Below are 19,043 nucleotides of genomic sequence, written 5' to 3'. Positions count from 1 at the left end.
AGCATGCTGTATGGCATGCTTACCCAGCAATATCACCTACTACTGCCAGAATATTGCCAATAGTGCATTTAAGCTTGCAGCACTTTACTTTCTATGGTATCTAAGGAAACTAAAGAAACAGTGGCTTAGGTGCCATTCTACTAGTAGGACTCCTTCATTTGAGTTGCTTCCTATGGTCTCTCAGTAGGCCAAATAATTGCTATAGCACTACAAGCTTAATTACTTTTTAATTTCTACTTCTAAATTTTTTTAACTGCAAGTCCTTGAAACAGCTGATAGAATATGCAAAGTAAAATAAAAAATAAAAACAAAATAAGTAAAATAAAGGAACATCGACTATCATAAAAATGAAATACACACACACACATTGAGCAATATATTCACAGGAAAGCAGTACAACTGTAAAAGTCAATCATAAACAGCCAGGTAGTAAAAATCACTCATGGCTAAACCCAGAGGAATATAACAATCTTTACGGCTTAGTAGAAAGCCTTGACTGTGTGGGCAATATGACCCTCCAGGGAGGGCATTTCATAATCTAGGCATCACAACTGTTCTGAATCACCAGCAATAACACTGATGATGGTGGGACATGAAGTGAATTCTCAGTTGTTCTATTTTAAAAAAAAAAAATCTTCAAGATATTCTGGATCCAAACCACAAAAACTTTTCTAATTACCTGGATAGAGCACACCTAAATAACCAGACTGTACCCTACAATTTCAAAATTGAGAATTGGCTAACACCCACAATATCCATTTGCACAAAGTAGTTATTTCCACCAGCAGTAAAACTTTGGAAGGGAAAGCAAGACGCAGATACGATAACTTTTCTGCTGTGAATAAAAATGTCTTCTACTAGTAGATGAGACTTTTGATGCCACACTGATCCTCTGAGTGGACACTTGCACTAGCAATTAGTTCAGTGGGAGAAGAACTGTCTGCAGCAATGTGTGCACTGACTCTGATTCACAGAACTAATCTTGCAGGCGTTTATTGAGCTATTCATATTCCACATTACTTGCATCACAGAATTCAAAGCAGCATCCATAAGATTTTCAGAAAACTTCCCATCTAGGTACTAACTCTAGACCTATTTCATTCAGGTTTCAGGCTGTGATCCAGTATGGTGACAACCATGGTCACACTTGAGCACAAGATTTGTGCTCCTTGATCTCTTAGTAGTTTTCAATACTGTTGACCATGGTATGCTTCTGGACTGGCTCAGGGGGCTGGGAATTTAGGGCACTGTTTTATGGTGGTCGTTTTCCTTCTTTTGGGGTCAATTCCAGCCAGTGTTGGTGGGAGGGGGGAGGTCACTCTCTAGGCCCTTCTTCAGGGGTTCCACAGGGATTGACACTCTCTCCTCTCTTGTGCAATATCTGCATGAAACCACTGGGTGAAATCATCTACTGGTTTGTAGTCTGATGTTATCAATATGCTGAAGACATCCAGTTACACCTCTTGACCCTAGGGTAGCCAAGTGAGGCTTTTGAAAGCAGGGTGGGCCTGGATGGGGAGAAACCAACTCTGGTTCAGTTTGACCAAGACTATGGCTGTTAGGACCACTGAGATCTGGAGATTTTCCATCTCTACTCTTGTATGGGGTTGCATTTCCCCATTCAGTAATGGTGTGTAATCTGGGGCTACTCTTGGATCCACAGCTCCTGCTCAAAGAGTATGTGGCAGAGGGCCTTTGCACAGAACATATGGTGCACCAGTTGTGCCCCTTCCTGGATCAGAAGACCCTCCAGACAGTCACTCATATCTTTATCACCTGACAGCTCAACTATTGCAATGTGTTCTACATGGGTCTGTCTTTGAGAACTATTTGGAAGCTTCAACTGGTCCAGAATGCAGTGGAGCAAGCAGTGACAGAGTACACTTAATACCCCTGCAACAGCTGCACTGGTTGCCAGAGTGTTTCTGGCTGCAATTCAAGGTTTAAAGCCCTAAAGGCCTAGTTATTTGAGGGACCATCTAACCTGCAGGCTTTGCCAGTATGTGCTCTCTGGGATCCCTCAATTAAACAGTGTCCTGTGTTGGGACAACTTCTCTGTAATGGAGCCTGCCCTCTGGAATGTGGTTTCCCCCTAAGGTCCAGATGGCTTCCACCATCTGGAGTTCTGGAAGGGCTTAAAGATCTAGTTGTTCTCCCAGGCTTTGGGTAGATGGAATCCCTTGTTGGATATGTTTGGCATGTGTTTTGGTGTTAGTTGGCCTGATTTTCCATCTTGTTCATTCATTTAAAGGTACTTTTTATTTTGTTCTTTTATATTGTGAGCTGCCCAGGGTTGATTTGGAGTTGTGTGTGCACCTTCAAGTCAGTTTTGACTCCTGGCAACTGCCCCCTGCAGTTTTCTTGGCAGTTTTTCAGAAGCGGTGTGCCAGTTCCTGAAGTTGGGCAGTGCCAGAACTGAATAAAATAAACCAATTAACAAACAAACAGATCTGTTTAGCTTCAGCAAAGTGGCTATATCATGGACCCTCATGCTGTGACCTGGCAATTGTATTTCTTATAGAAACATCATTGATTTATCTTTTTTTAAAAATAGTTATATTCATCTTTCCAACTAATTGCAATGAATCTCGAAGAACCTAAATGAGAAGGATTTTCTTAAAATAAACATGTTTGTTATAGTTTATAGAGACAATTTTGTTCTTTTTGTAACATAATCAATATTTCTGCTGTCATAGAAAAAAATGCCCATAATTTTCAACGTAATACAGCTGAGGACTGAGAGCTTCACTGAACAGATGAATCCTCTGTAAAAGTCTTGCTGTGGCATCCAGCAACCTCTGGAAAAAGCTGGCAGCACTGCAGCAGCCACTAACTTGGGGAGGGGGGACTTTACTGTAATTTAAAATATAGTATAATAACAAATAACAAATGCTTGCAATCTCATAATATTGTGTGTTGTAATAGGTTGATCCAGAAATGTCCCAAATACTGCATCTAAAGTTTTTCAAATCTGAACCATAGAAGGAGCACTGATTCACTTCATTCTTCTCCAATATAAGTTCAATTTACATTCGACTTGCCTACCGATTTAGGTGAAATGTGCAAAAACTGCAAATGTGCGGTAATGTTAAACATTTAATTAAAGATTTGGATTCGTCTATCAATAAAATTTGAACTCTTGCATACCTGTGAATGTTGTCTTTCTCTCTTCCCACTTTCTCTATTAATAGAGAAAACCATGTCTTGGGCACAACGATGTGGCTTTGTTCAAAGTACTTCAAAATGATGGTTTTATTAAAGATCTCCTTTTATAAAAGGAAGCCTCTCCCATAACAAACCTCAACTGTATATAGGTTTCTGATTTCAATTTCCATTCCAAGGAAGTCAGCCGCATTTGTGAAATGAGGCCAAGGTTTGTGTGCTAATTATTTTGATGATGATTGATTCACTTGTATGTATTCACTTCCTGATACAAAATTGATTATAACCCCTTTATAAAGAAAAGGAAAAGGAAAAGGAGAAAAAGAACCTGCCATGTATCTATTTTGTTTCCCAAAACGAGAAGGTCGGCTATCAAGTTAAAGATATCTGCAGGAGAGTGGAGGAAATAGCTCAGCAGCAGATTTAAATGTTTGGAGATTCTCCAAAGAGGAGACATGAATATGTAGCGACTTTGTCAAGATTCTTTATTTTCAGGTCAAGTGTTGAATGGAATTAATCACTGATTGTCTTGCTCCTGCAAAGCATGAGACAGAATCTAAATTTAAAAATGTGCACCACTTCTATTTAAAACGCCCTAGAGAGAGAAACTTTCAGGCAAGTTTAGTCATACATGGTGGTCTCGAGATGGTGGCGACCATTCCTTTCCTGATTCCCATACGTTCATCATGTAATCCACTCCCTCCCCAAACTGTAATAGAGTATATAAGATCAGGGTCAGAGACCCTGCCTTTTGCATCGTGGTTAAACCAGTCCATGTACACTGTATAGATTCTTTGCTGATCTGCAGACCTTTAAATATGGAAATCATGAACTGGGAAAGCAGGTGTGATCCAATACTTCTATATGATATATTAATTTAAGACTTTTCTATACAGTCTTACCTAGCAATATGCCTTGCTGAAGTTAACAGGGTTCATTTCTGTCTAGATGTGAAAAGTACTTTATAGAAATTGCCTGAAAGAGTCTCTTGCATTTAATGGATGGAATACTCTATCATCAATGTATACTTTTCTCCCCCCTCCCAACTTCTTGAGTATGAATTGGTCTCATGCAAAGCATCTTTAATTCTGGCTGCCTCAAATTCAACCCGTCCCTCTTTTTCAATATGAAACCATTGTTTTCAGTTCAAAACAGTTGTTTTGCATTTGAAGGGGGCTACTTTGATCACACTGGAAGCATTTCAAGCTCAACACACTTCCAAAATGATTGAAATAGCCCATTTCAAATGTGAAATGATTATTTTGGAGTTGAAATAGAGCATTTCAAATTTGTAAAGGTTTTAATTTGAAATGTTACACACTCCTACTTCGAATGGTGCAATATACTTTGGATTTTGAATTTGACCTTTGATTTGTGTTCCCTGGCTTTTTGGTTCCTCATCTGCAAGAATCCTTCCACTCCTCTTTAATTCTATTAAAATTATTGCATTTCATAATGCTCAGGATATGCACACAGGTTCCAAGATCTAATTGAAACAAGCAGGGCCACATGGGTTCCAGATTTTCCCTCTTTTTATTTAGTTTGCAGAGATAGTGGCTATTTGTGTGTCAGCCAAGCCTTATTAAAACCATCAAACACTTTCACTTTTTCAACTTGAGTGTGGTTAATTTGTTTCCAGATTAGTAGATCAGGAAGCTAGACAACAACTTTGTGGTATGCAAAAGTATGCTTTGGAGATATTAAATGCTGCTTCTTAATGAAAGTCCTAATTTATTACTATGAAACTACACAACTATGAACAGGTTGGATCTATCAACAATTAACAATGGTTTAGTTACAGCCTGTCTCAATTACTGCAATGATTTTACAGGACCTACCCTTGAAAGGTGCAGAAATTCCAACTGATGTGAAATGCCAGGCTGCTGATCAGTGTGAGGTGCAGGAATCACATAATGCCATAGACAAAAGTCTCATACAGCTGATTGTCTGTCTCTCTCTTCTTGGACCTCCCTGTGTGCTAACCTGGCCAGATCCATTCCTCTTCCTCCTTGGCTCTGTCAGCCATGATCCATCCCCAGCAGACCCACACTCTAGGCCAGTGTTTTTCAATCTTGGCATCTTGAAGATGGTGGACTTCAATTCCAGAATTCCCCCACCAGCAAATTAAACTTAAAGAAAAGAGAACAGAAAGGAGTAAAAAGTGCAAGAAAAAAAGAAAAGTAAAAGAAAGAAAAGTAAGAATATAATGAAGAAATAGAAAAGAAATAAAGAAGTGACTTCCAACCTTCATCACAAGTATAAACAAATGTAGTGATTCTTCACCCCCTCTAGGGTTACAAACATTTATCTCTTCATCCCATATCCCATTTCTTATCCATAAACAAATCTATGAAACATCATCTTTTCAGTCCTGATGTCACCAGGAAGTCCATGAAGGTTGCCAGATGTAAAAACATATCTTGTTTTAACCTTGATCACATAAATCAACTTTATATTCCTTCCTTCTACTTCTTAATCTTTAGTTCATTCAAATATTGTTGTAGGATTTGATTTCTCTTCATTTCTTCTTTGTCCCATTGCACAGAGTTTTTCAAGGCTTTAACAAGCCTCTTTTGTAAATCCAATAGGAAAAAAATTATCCAGGTCAATCTCTTGGTTTGTCATTTATATTTCCCTTTTAAAGTTTAAAACCTCAGCCAGTTTCTTTTGTAGATCCCGTTGAAACATCCTTTTCTAAGTCATTGTCTTGGCCTGTCAGTTGTAAATCCATTTTTGATACCATCTCTATCTTGTCAGATAAAATTTGTTCTACATCTGACATTTCTTCAATAACATCTTTTGGACATAGTCTATCCCTGGAAGCAGACATCATTACTGAGATTGTTGATATTGTGGCTACTATTTTCTGATTCCAAGTGAGGTTTCTGAACTTAGTGTCCTTTAAAGGTCTCCACCACAGTTGCAAGCAAGATGGCTGATCCCGTCATCTCCTGGTGCTCAAACCCATGGAAAACCATTGTCCTGCATTCTCCTCATGAGAAGCAGACATCTGGAGCACATGTGAGCAATCTCCTGTCCTCTCCTTATGCTCAGAGGTTCAAGGAACCAGTTAACCACTGGTCTTTGCTGTGGTCATTGGCTGTGCTTTTGCAGAGCCATCTTCAGTTTGCCATACCTTCCCTAAAAGTCTCTACAACATCCTTAATTTGAAAATTTTGCCTCTTCTTTCCTTGCTCTTGAGTAATCTTTCTGTCTCTCTGTAAAACTCTGATCATTTTCTACTGCTGCTACTTTTCTTCCTTCTTTATCTACTTGTTGGTTCCAGGCTAACTTCTGCTTCTTTGCCAGTGAAACCTGTTTCTGTCTAGCATAGTCCCTGTCTGCCAGCTGCCTTGGACTGACAGTCTTATTATACCCTTTCCCAACTAAGTTTCATTTTTTCCCTTCTACTCAACAAGGCAACATTTTCTTCCCTTCCAATTTCCTTGCAGGCTCCACTGTCTGGAAGAAGCCCCTTATTCTTTCCTGTGATCTATTTACCTTGTTTTCTTCTATTTAAATTAGCGTTCTTGCCCGTTACAGACATGAGCATCCAATTCCTAGCATACAAGTAAATTTCCTTGTTTCTCATAACAAACCCCTACAAGTTTAGACCAGCTGTATACATTCCCCAAATTTACTACAACCTCCTTGATTTTGAATGAGTTAGTGACTAAAATAGTAATAGTTGTATTAATTCAGACAGAGTCTATATGGCAGATATTCACATGACACTCCTTTCCATTTTTTTAAAATTTTAAAATCTAATTTTGTATGAATTAATGTATGCATTTTGGACATATTTTTTGTGGTTTTATACACATTTTTGTACATATACTTTAAAAAATGTAATTTTCTCTACATATCCAATTAACCCTAACATGCTTCTTTCTATGCAACTTTCCCAATTCTTTGCAGATGATTTTGCTCTCATGAGATGAAATATATTTGAATCCTATTTAACAGGCAGCTTAACTTGTGCCATTCCAAGCTCTTTAGTTTTTTTTTTTTTTTAACACTGCAAAGGTTATGTATTGTTTCATAGCAAGGACAGGCTAAAGGGACTGATTCACACTATGGAGGAAACTGAAATTTCAGTTCAACAGAGGCTGGTTGCTATAAATGTGAGATGGTCAGAATGGACAGAAAGGTAAGGAGTGACAAGGTAAAAAGAACTGTGATTTTCAGTTGCTTTCACAGCCTGCTGATCATATCTTCTAATGGAGGATTCCCCAGACATGTACTTGTGGGGAAATCTGGGATCTACATGTTGCGCCCAGGTTTGGCTAATTGCCAGAAGATTTTAGGATTTAAAAGCCTGCCTAGTGAATGATTACAGCTGTTAACATGAATAGGGCAATTGGGACATGGGAAAATAAATTTTAAAAGCTGCAGGGACATGCAAAGTAATGCAAGGTACTTGAGGCAGAACATGTTATGCTAAACTTTGTTAGTTCAACTTTCCCAAACATTTTGTATGCAAAATGTTTCCCGCATGCAAACTTTCCAACAAAGAACAGTACCCACTGTTTGCTGCTCCTGTGGGTATTACAGTATAATCCATTTACGTGTGTAAAGACATTCACATAAAAAAAAATTCACAGCCCAATTTTCATGTATCCGTAAGATGCAATTGCATTTCTGCGGCAAGTACTGTTATGGAAACTACAGTTCCTTAGAGGCAATGTGATACATTGCATGTTCAGAGGGTCAGCAACATTCATCTACTGACATTATGAGCTAGGAGGGGATTCAGCAGAAAACAGATAATTTTCTAAAGAGAAAGCTCAGAATTCTTGTGCTAATTCTCAATCAAGTTAAAGTGCCATTATTACCATGCTTTGTACAATCAGATGTTGTGAGCCAGACAAACATCTATTCTGAATCAGATCATTACAAATGTTAACAATATTAATAAAGAGAGTTTGGGCTGGGTGAGTGTTGCTGATTTAGTCAGTGACAATTTTTTTCTACTGTGCCATCATTGTAAAAATGTAAGGGGAAAAAAAAAAACCCAAACAAAGCAAACACTCTGTTAAAATAATGTTTGGGTCCAGCTAATTGACCCTATTTACCAGGTTCGGGCTTGGTGCAAGGTGAACAGAACACCAAGATGAAAATCAGACTTTTTATCCACTTTATTTTAGAGCTCTAAATAAATTGGAGACTCCCAGCTAATAATGGAGGGAGTCCTGATTACAGATTTTACATGGCTTATATACTTTTTCTTCGCAGGATCCACGTGACAGCTTAAACAAAGAAACCAGTTAATTTCTTACAAACATCGGTTTCACCAGGTCACGGTGACTTAAACCAAAGATGGACATCCTCCCAGCTAAACATTAATTATTACTCATTATCCATCTTAAACTTATTTTAACCCCCAACTCTCTTCCCCTTCCCCTATCAGGATAATAACATTACAGCCTTATGGATCTTGTCTGTCCTATCAATTGCCCAAGTCATGACCCCTTATCAGACTGATCTTGTCTGTTCTGTCAGTTGAATAACATTACAGGCATATAGATTTTGTATGTCCTGTCAGTTGCCCCAGCCATGGCCCCTTATCAGACTGACTACAGCTGGTCTCTCCCATCTCTTCTATAGGATTACGGAAATCACAAATCATACAGCCATTCTTATCTTCAAGGATACAGTGAAATCACTAAATAATAGAGTTATATTTAAAGCTTAAAAGACTACAGAAACAAGCAAGGGGTTACAAGGAAGTCATAAAGCACATAAGTATGAAAGGAATACATCACTCTTGACCAGAACACTGAGTACAGTTTCTATCACAGATGCACATATTCTCATATGCCAGCCCACCACACGTCTTCATATGCAGGTTCAGCTTCCACATATTCAGGTTCACTATCAGATTCAGCTCCCGTAAGATCCATTCTTACAATAATTTATTTTGGATTCAAATATTTAAAAAAGTCTTTTTAGCCATTTAATTCTAGACTAAATTCAGATTAAAAAAAATAAACGAACTATCCATAAGGGAGGGGGAAAAAAATCTCTATGCCTAGCATTGTCACAATGGCACTGAAATACAAAAGGTATTGAAGGGCATTATTTTAGTACACAATTTTATATTCTATATATATTTTATAGAGATATAGATATGTTTCACATAATGTATAACTATACCTGTAAGAGTGCACTCTATTCTAAAGGGTTAACTTACTTTATAAAGAGCACACCATTCTCCTACCCCATCTCCCTTAAAAGCAATTAACCAGAGGCCTGTAGCCATAAATTAATTCCGTACCAGGCTGGTGTTAGGCCGATGTCCGGAGAGAAAGGTTTGGGATTCCAAAGGATAGATAAGAAGAAAAAAAGTTAAACTTAGATTCACCTCTTTAGGCCCACCTTTACTTTTCCCTGGGTCATCCCAAAATTCCCTTGTATGGATATGAGGGGATGTACTATCTGAAATATCTGAATATGCCTATAAAATCTTTGTTGCTTGCTTTGTGAGGTGTGATTCCCTCAACATTCCTTTCTAATGGGTGTTGATTGGGGTCACCCAGCTGTGTCTTGATCAATATACATCTGTTATCTTAAAGAAGCCTCGTCTCAAGTCTCTTTATTTGGCTTTATTGAAACTTGGGAAATAAAAGGTGCCATACAGTATCTTAGACAAACTGCTTCCTTAAGTTTCTGTTGCTGGGGAAACTCTCTTGTAGTATCTGCTGGAAAAGCTTTCCCCTGCACACTGACTCTTAGGTATCCCTAAAATTCCTGCAGTGACTCTTGAAGAAAAGTTAGACATATCTGGGTTAATCATGACGAAATGGGACTCATTTGCCAAATGTGGTGCTTGTAAAACAAGAGTGTGAATGTGTGTTACTAAAGGGGCAGAGAGGGAGCATGAAAAAAGGGAGTGAGTGTGTTGCCTTTTACAAGGATGTAAAATGTATCTAATCTTCACTGTTTTGAAAGGCCGGAGGATCTTGTTCACAGACTCTGGAGGTAGCATGACTCACCCTTTTATCTCTGAAGACTCAGACACAGCGTTGCTCTGACAATAAAGACTTTGCAAGTTTTCTATCTGACCAGAAAGGAGAGGGAGCAATGTCTGTTGGAGGAAGAAAGCCAAAAACATCCATGATCAACTTAAAATCCAAGTGAGGCTTTGGGTCAGGTTCAATGCTCCTCTTAATACCACAATTCTAATTTTATTTACCTTGCCATATAAAATTGATAAAACTATCTTAGACAGCATCACACAGGCCCTTGATGCTTTTCTATGAGAGGATTAAGATAATATAAAGTGGGAGGTCATTAACATATAGCCCAAATATATTGCCCGTGCATTATGTTCTTTATCAAAGATGTCTTTCAGATTCTTCAAGTTGCCCATCCTCTGATTATTGATGGGTGACAGTCAGTGAGAAGGCCTTCTCAATTTAAACTTCAAGTTGTGAAATGCTTCCTAAAAAAGTGTGCCTAGCAACTAATGGTTGGGTTCATATATTGTGCTAAACCATGGTTTTGAAGGGCATTGTTTTGATACACAATTTTACACTCTTTCATAATGTGTGGGCATGCATGTGATAGTGCACTCTATCTTATTTACAAAGGATTAACTTGCTTTGTAAAGAGCACAGCATTTCTTTCCCCCACCTTATCTCTTTGTTGAATGCCTGATTGCCTTCTAAGAGAGCACAGCAGTCCCCCACCCCATTTCCTTTAGAAGCAATTAGCCAAATGCCTGTAGCCATAAATTAATTCCGTACCAGGCTGGTGTTAGGCTGGTGTCCGGAGAAAGAAGTTTGAAATTCCAAAGAAGAGATAAGAAGAAGAAAAAAAGTTAAACTTAGATTCACCTCTTTAGGCCCACCTTTACTTTTCCCTGGGTCATCCCAAAATTCCCTTGTATGGATATGAGGGGATGTACTCTGAATATGCCTATAAAATCTTTGTTGCTCACTTTGCAAGGTGTGGTTCTGGGCAACACTCCTTGAGCCATCCAGAAGGTTTCCTTGGCCAATAAAACCTCTGTTAATTAAAAGCCTCATCTCAAGTCTTCTTATTTGGCTTTATTGAAACTTGGCAAATAAAAGGTGCCATACAGTTTAATTAACCATGATTTATTAAATAACTCTCACCTGTGTTGATACAAAACACTTTGCCATAAACCATGATTTCCAACTCCAGTGATTGGATTTGCACACCATGCTAAACCAAAGCACCCCAACAACTTCCTTGCTTAATGTGGGTGAAGCTGGCCACCATGCCTTTTCTGTTTCTGGAAAAATACATTTCAATTTCTCAGTTTGGATTTTTAATTTAAAGTTGAACTAAAATTCCTCCTCTCATTTTTGAATGGAAAAACGTGGGGTATTTTGGTAATTTCTTCTTTAGAGGGGAAAGAAAACACCTGCAGGGGTGGGTTTATCATTTAATATTATTTCCTGATAAATAATCAAGGTGGGATAGAAAGGATATTGGCCATCTGCTTGGGAGACTTTTGCTTCATGCCACAAAATTGTTTGCAATTGTGAAGGAAAAGAAAATCAGTCAGTAAAAGTGAGGAAAGGTTTTCTCACACTTTTCATCTAGTATGCCCCTCTTCCTCCTCCAGAGTAGCACCAGGGAAACAGCAATTTGTATCCTGATGGTGTTGGCTGTGGGCAAAGCAATTTTGGCTTTCAGGTTCAGTAGGCTGCAAGGAGAATTCCTGAAAGCTGCATGTAATGTACAAGCCACGTGCTGCCCCAACGTGATCTAAAGCTCAGATCCTAAATAGCAGAAAAATTAAACCTAACATGGGCTTTTCTGAAAATCAGGATGATTTACAGGCCAATGCAGGAGGCTAGCAAATGCATCAGAGTCAAAACCTTTTTGAGTTGTTCAAAAGGAATCCATTCCCTGACTTCCTGAAGGGGAAGCAAGAGCAGATCATTGGCTAATTACACCTTGCTGTGTAGAAGAAGAGGTTGCTGCATTTCTTATTAAAACAATTGAATTGCTGGGAATTGTTCTGAATTCCCAATGACCTTTTCTTGACATAATTTAATCCCTTTCCATCTACATAATCCAATCAAATATTAACTGAAAAGAAATCTGGGGCTTCTCCTATTTACATTCATTATAATCCTATCAAAAGCCTTCAGACCTCTGTTTGATCTTGGTGTTCTAATTGATCAGTAACCTTTAATAATTCGTGACATTGATTCACATTAGCTTTATATCAAAGCCACTTTAGTTTAATGGATTAGCCTCCACTCATTGACACAGTCTTAATCTAGAATTAATAGCTGCTCCTGGTGTTTCTCTTATATTAAAATTGCCTAGCAATTTTGTAATGTTTAGGTAATCCTCCCATTTAATTTTAAACCATTCCTTTTAAATATATTATTTCAAAAAACACAAGAAGACCAGGAAACGTGACTATTCTATGCTTATTTCAAAGAGCTGGTGTTTCCCCTTCCAAGTAATTTTTGGGGAAATTACTGTGATATTAACTTGCCCACAAGTTAAGAGTTTTTGGGGAACTTTCCTCTAGGTCCTTATGCTCTCTGACATGATCACAAAGAGTAGGATCTTCTGAATGGGCACAGGCTAACTATGAAATGTTCTCCTCAAGGTAGCATGCCAGACCCAGGTCTTTCCAGTGGCCTTGCCAGGGGAAAATCTTTTATTTTCCCCAGGCCTTTAACGTTTTTCTTATTACATTGGTACCTCGGGTCACGAACGCTTCTGTTCACGAACAATTCGGTTCACTAACTGCACCGTTTGCAAAATTTTGCTTCCGTTCGCGAATGCCAGATCAGGTGATGAACAGGATCCGCGGCCATTTTCCCTGCCATGACACGTGGTCGCGGCTTCCTGTGGGGAGGGGGACTCTCCCTCCAAGCAATAACCGCCTCCCCACCCACCTTCCTGTCCTCCATGCCAGAAGTTGCCTCGAGCAAGGTTAGAGTTCTCTCTCTTCGTGCTGTACTTTGTTTCATATTTTTGTGGTTAAAAAAAAAAATACATATGGTTCAAAACGGATTAACCGTATTTACATTGAACCTTATGGGAAAATTTGATTTGGGTCGCGGAACGAATTAAGTTCGTGACCCGAGGTACCACTGAGTCTCATTCAGAAATTGGCTTACTATTATTTTTTCTGCCGTTGTCTCTATTTTAATATTCCTATATTTGCTGATTTTGATGTCTAAAAATGTTATAAGTTCCTATACAAGCAAACTATGTTTTGCAGCAACTGCAAATATCAGAGGAAAGACACTCTGCATTCTGCTAGATAAGAACTCTATTATCCTTAGAAACAAAGAGTCCTCCAACTTCAAAAGTTAAATTACTAATCCCTTAGTCCATAACAAATTTTGAAAAACTCTGGCTATATGACTGCTTATTGTCACCTTCCCATGAAGACTTCCCATTCCTAATTGTCTGGAGTAAGAGAGTGTGCGAAGAACATAATTTTAATTAAATTGAAGATAGAGTGTTAGTTGCATGAAAATCATTTCAAAACAGCAAATATGTGTACATGATAATTTATTGATAAGTATTCAGAATTAACTGAATTAATTTATATTTAATTTTTGATCAGACACTTTTTTAAACTTCACTTCTTGGTGTGTGCCTCTGGGCCCTGATGGGCTGTTTGTGTATTGGGGCTGTTTGTGTTTGTGTATTAAGGATTTCCTATGTTGCTCCTGCTTATTCTGATTTGATTTGATATGTGAGGAGTTAAAAGTTGAATTATAGTACCCTTTGCCTCATTATAATAGTAAAAACACACCCCTAGGAGTAAACCTGAGATGCTAATGAGCCCCCCTCATGGCTTATTATGGGGTGTATAGTTGTACTACACATGTGCATGATGTAATACATCCATGGATTTCTTTTACCCAATAAGAATTGTGATGAATGTTACCTTAGTGAATTGTATAAAAACCTTTGGACAGCGCCTCTTTGGATGCTTGATTTGGAGTCTGATCCCAAGTGCGCCTCTTTGCTACTGTACAAAAATAAAATGTGAAAGCCTTCCCTCTACTCTGTGCTTAATTTGGCTCTCTCTTGCACCAGGTAAAAAAGTGCCCCAATCAGTTGGGCACCCCATGGCCAACATGCCACTTGGCAACAGCTACATGCGCCAGTCAGCCCTACAGAGCTTTTTCAGCTCTGCTTTGTGTCCCTGGGATTATTCTGTTCCCCAGCCACCGATCCAAGAGATCAGCGGTTTATTTAGTATGCCAGATTCCCCGATTCAGTACTTTCCAGATGTGTTTGGGATTCGAACTATCTCAGCTTTTGACCATGCTGGCTCAGAATTCTGGGAATTGTAGTCCCAATGTATTCTGAAGGCATCCATTTGAAGAAGTCTACTACAGAAATAGACCCCTGACACATGGGGTGAAACTTCACCATTATGAAGAGAGATAATGTAGTTGCGAGGCTGCCATGCTGTACTAAAACAGCACTTTAGAGTACCCTATTGGCATTTTTTTCTGAGACTTTCCAGAGTTAGATAATGGCATGTGAATCCCTACAAAAAATATTGTCCTTTGTTTGGTCAGATCCTTCTTCTCTGCACAATTTACAGGATCTTCATAGATTGAGTAAATCTGCAATAACAGATATGACCCCTGTAAGTAATAGGCCACTGCAGTTCATTGCACTTGAACCCGCTTCTCAAGCAGAGAGATAAGATTCTGCGGGGCTGAAAGCCAGTTCTCTAAAACAGGGACAGGATATTTCTCCTTTCCACTAAGATTCTAGCATTACTGGGGATATTTATGCTTATTATTCACTTTTAATATATGAGTGTTTGTAAAGTGTTTGACGTTCCTTGTGAGATAAATGTATTTAACACCTACTGAGCTGTTAAAATTTGGTAGGAAAAGACCAAAGGCATAATCACATTCATAACAGCTATTGATAATAGCAAAGATAAATTGGTCCTAAGAGACATTGCATTCTAAATGAGGTTGACTTTTTTGCTTCCCCTACCTTCCATTTATTTATTTATTTATTTATTTATTTATTTATTTATTTATTATTTATTTAGTTTAAAATATATGTTTATACTGCTTGGAAATAAAACACTTGACTCTTGGAAATAAGAATTTGGACTCATACCAGGCTTAGAAGAAAAATGATTTATTTTGTAGTTTCTTCCTTGTTTGTAGTTACAGGCAGGCCCTTATCTTGCCAATCTGAGTCCTGGGGTGGATTTAGCTTCAAGATATTCTGAAACCGTAGTATGGATCCAGGATTAGATATACTAGGAACATCCCAGCATTTACTGTATTGATAGAGCTTGCAGTCCTTAGTGATGTTCCCTCAGAGTAAATCCATTTCCGTTATTAATCTAGAATGGATGAGATCAACCCAGAATCTGAAAAAAGAAGCTGAAGTGGCATGGAATCTGTAGAACACTTAAGTTGTGAAAACAAAACCTTGAGGTTCACTTTTTGTCTACATAACAATAAAAGGAATCATTTTCAACTAATCCCCATTCTGTGCAGCTTTCCCAGACTGAAAGATGGCCCAAGGTAAAGGGCTCCAGTATTGTTCTTGGTCCTCTGTATCACAGTTGCCTCTTAACTATTGCAAATTTGCCATCTTTGGTGACTGGCTCAGCATGAAGCTTTGTTTATGTGGAGCCATTCACCCCATATCTTATAGGAAAATGCATTGGTCCAATTCATTCGCAACATGCAATGTTTTTTCTTGCCCAAGTAATAAATCTCTACTCATCTGGAGATTGCCAGATTGGGCCAGGCTGATGTCCACCAAGTGGCAGCATTTCCCCTGAATTTCAGAATAAGACTCGGCTATCAACTTCAGTCGCACCGAAAACATGCCTAGGACTCTGCATATGATCAGAGCACAGTTCCTTGCCACTGGAAACCCATAGGAAAAATTGGTAATAGGGAGAAAATCTGCATGGCAGCCTGTGTCTCCTGAACATGAACAGCCTGCCCTGTGGATGAATCTGCTCTGGAGATTTCATATGGCTGCCATTTCATAAGCAGTTCTGTGTGACCATCTTCTTTGCCAAATTTTATCCAGGAATAAATCCAATACAGCTGTTTTCCACTTTACTGCTCTGCTTTGTGGGTGTGTTAACATGCATTTCTCCAGTCCCTGAGTTGGCAGGAAATCATGCTGAACTAAGTTGCCCAGCCTGAGGTCCAAGCCCTATTCTAGCCTCAGCAGTGAAGCTGAAAACCGGTGCAATTCTTACAGTTTTAATGAGGGACAGTGTAAGGGAAGTGATTGGCTGACTTCCCCCAGCTGCATTTGTTTCCCACCCAGTGCCACCGGCTGGGTAAATTGTTGTCCTTAATACGTGTTGGGGTAGGCTTGGACAACTGTGGGCTGGTAACTGGGATGGAGGCTTTAGTCACCTTTCCAGTTCCGAGTGACAGGCCACCAGTATGGAGAATACTGGATTGCCTAAAGGCTATTTCTGAACACAGGTCAGCCAGTTTTCTTCAACAGCACTAAATCTTGTCCAAAATCGGCCTTGCTGACAGATCAGTGGAGCACAGGAGGAGAGATACATATTGTCCCTGGGCTAGGAACACCCGGCTTAAGGACGACCCATCGTTAAGAACAGAGCCTATTGTAGCAAAATTTGAGTTAAATACACCATGATTCAAGTTAAATACACAATGGTTCGAGTTAATTGACAATACTACTTATACAGTATTATGCAATAATACTGTTTTGGCTTATGTACAAATTCGACTTAAGGACAGACCTTGGGAACGGAACTTGTTCTTAAACTGGGGATTGCCTGAAGATCTCTCCTGCATATTGGACAAGCTTCTTCCTGTATCCTCCTTTGCCTCTTCTCTATTCCACTGACCTATCAGCCAAGCTGTTTTTGGACACGAGTTTAGTACTTTTCCAGAAGAGCGACAGGCCCATATCCGTAAATAGCCTAAGTGACAGATCACTGGGGCCGTGAAGGGGTTGCAAGAAGCACAGGACCATCTCTTTCCTTCCTGCTTCTCAGCTGTGCCTGTGCCTTATCACTTGGGCTGAAAGAAGAAACAGGGAGAATTATTGTCAATTTCAACCCACTGCCCAATATTCCAGACTGATAAGAGCTTTAGGAAGCACTTATCAGCAGTGTTGGCAGGAAGCGGCTATGGCTGGCGTATAAAGTTGGCCAGATGGTACCCGAGAAGACAAAAAGGTACCAACCACCAAAGTAATAAAAATAGTTGAAAGTACAGCCATGCAAAGTCGCTTGTCAGCAGATGCAGCAGAGAACTTGCAATATATTCCTTGGGGACAAAACCAGCAAACACACAGCTGGCAGAAGTCTGTTCTTTTTCCCAATTTAAATTGACCTTTCCTTTAAATGCCTGTGAGAAGGCAGGGAGAAGTGAGGGCCTCAAACGAACCATGTTTGCTAAGGGAGAGCGCTGTGCACCATGGGGCAGCCTTGGGGGGGTGGCAGGAGGGAGGATGGGCAGAAGGCACACTCGCACCAGAGTGGAGAGGGACGGCAGGAGGGAGGAAAGACTGCAGGCAAGAGGCACGTTCGCTCCAGAGTGAAGAGAAACGGCAGGGGGCGGCTGTCGGGTCAAGTGGGGATTGGAATGTGTATTGCGCTGATTGGATTCGGAAAGTGGAATGTCTGCGGTTTTGCGGTTAATTAGCAGCGCTTCGGGGCGGTAAAAAGGTGAGATTGTGAGCCAAGCCCTCGTAGGAGGGAGGACAGATAGGGGTATAAAAACCTGTCAGACCTTGCTTCGGGGTTCCTCCATTGCTGCGGGAGGGACCCACCTTTGCAAACGTGCCCAATAAAAACTTCTGTCTACTGGATAACCGAACCCGTGTCTGTCGTTTTCTGACAAAATTGGCGAGCCAGCCAGGAGTCCTCGACGTGGACCGGACTGTGGGGAACCGGTGAGTAATCGGCCGTAACACCCCGTTGAGGTGTCTCCCGTTTTCCCCGGAGTCGGGTCCAGGACGGGACTCCAATCGCCAGTCAGACAGAAGTAAAGAGGAAGTCGGCCGACGAGGAGACCTCCGGGAGGTCTGGTGAGTACAGCCTACCCATAATCCCGGGGAGATTAGCGTGGTTACGAGGCGTTGGACGCCGCAAGGGGACAGAAGAGTCCGGGACCTTCTGTAAGGTGGGAAACGTAGTCAGGAAGGATGGGTAAGGCGCAGAGTAAGAGTGTAAGGCCAGGGGCCAATGGGAAAAACGCAGTAGGGGGAATCCCCACGGATTCTCCATTAGGACAATTGTTGCAACAATGGGAGACACCCTGGTTGTGTCCATTCACCAGGGGTCTGGAAAAACCAACCATGATAACTTTGTGCACTAAAGAATGGCCAAAATATCCACTAGTGGACCCCGAATTCCCCTACCATTGGGATACTCTTGGAATCCCCAGTAATTACTGGGTGACCCAACTAAAAAACTACATTGTGGAGCATAAAATGTTAACACAGGAACCCTATGTGGAAGTCTGGTTCCATGTTCATTGGGAGGGGCCTCGACCCAAGTTAGCCAAAATTTTTGTCCAGAAAGAACAGGAGGATGAGGAGGAGGACCTCTGGCTGACTAGACCTCAATGGGGGCCGCCACCTCCTCCTCCTCCTCCTCTTCCTACCGCTCCCCCTCCGGCGCCCCCACCCTATCCCGGGCTGCGGAAAGAGCTGGACCAGCTGAACCAAGACATTCAGAACTTGCCCTTTAGTCTAAGGTCGGCCAGTGCCTTCCCCGTCCGGGAAGTCCCGAACGGAACGAACGCACAGGGGGTGACCGTCACCAGTTACGTAACAGTTCCCATCAAACCCAGTGAGTTGAGGGAATTAAAAAAGACCCTCCCTCGTATGCAAGAGAATGCCCATACCGCCGCCGAACAATTGGAACTTTTTCTCGG

The sequence above is a fragment of the Python bivittatus genome, unplaced genomic scaffold (assembly GCF_059951505.1).
Source record: "Python bivittatus isolate LINGU-HERP-01145 unplaced genomic scaffold, Pbiv_v1 ctg000220_np1212, whole genome shotgun sequence".
Lineage (NCBI taxonomy): Eukaryota > Metazoa > Chordata > Lepidosauria > Squamata > Pythonidae > Python > Python bivittatus.
This window is presented reverse-complemented; position numbering follows the sequence as displayed.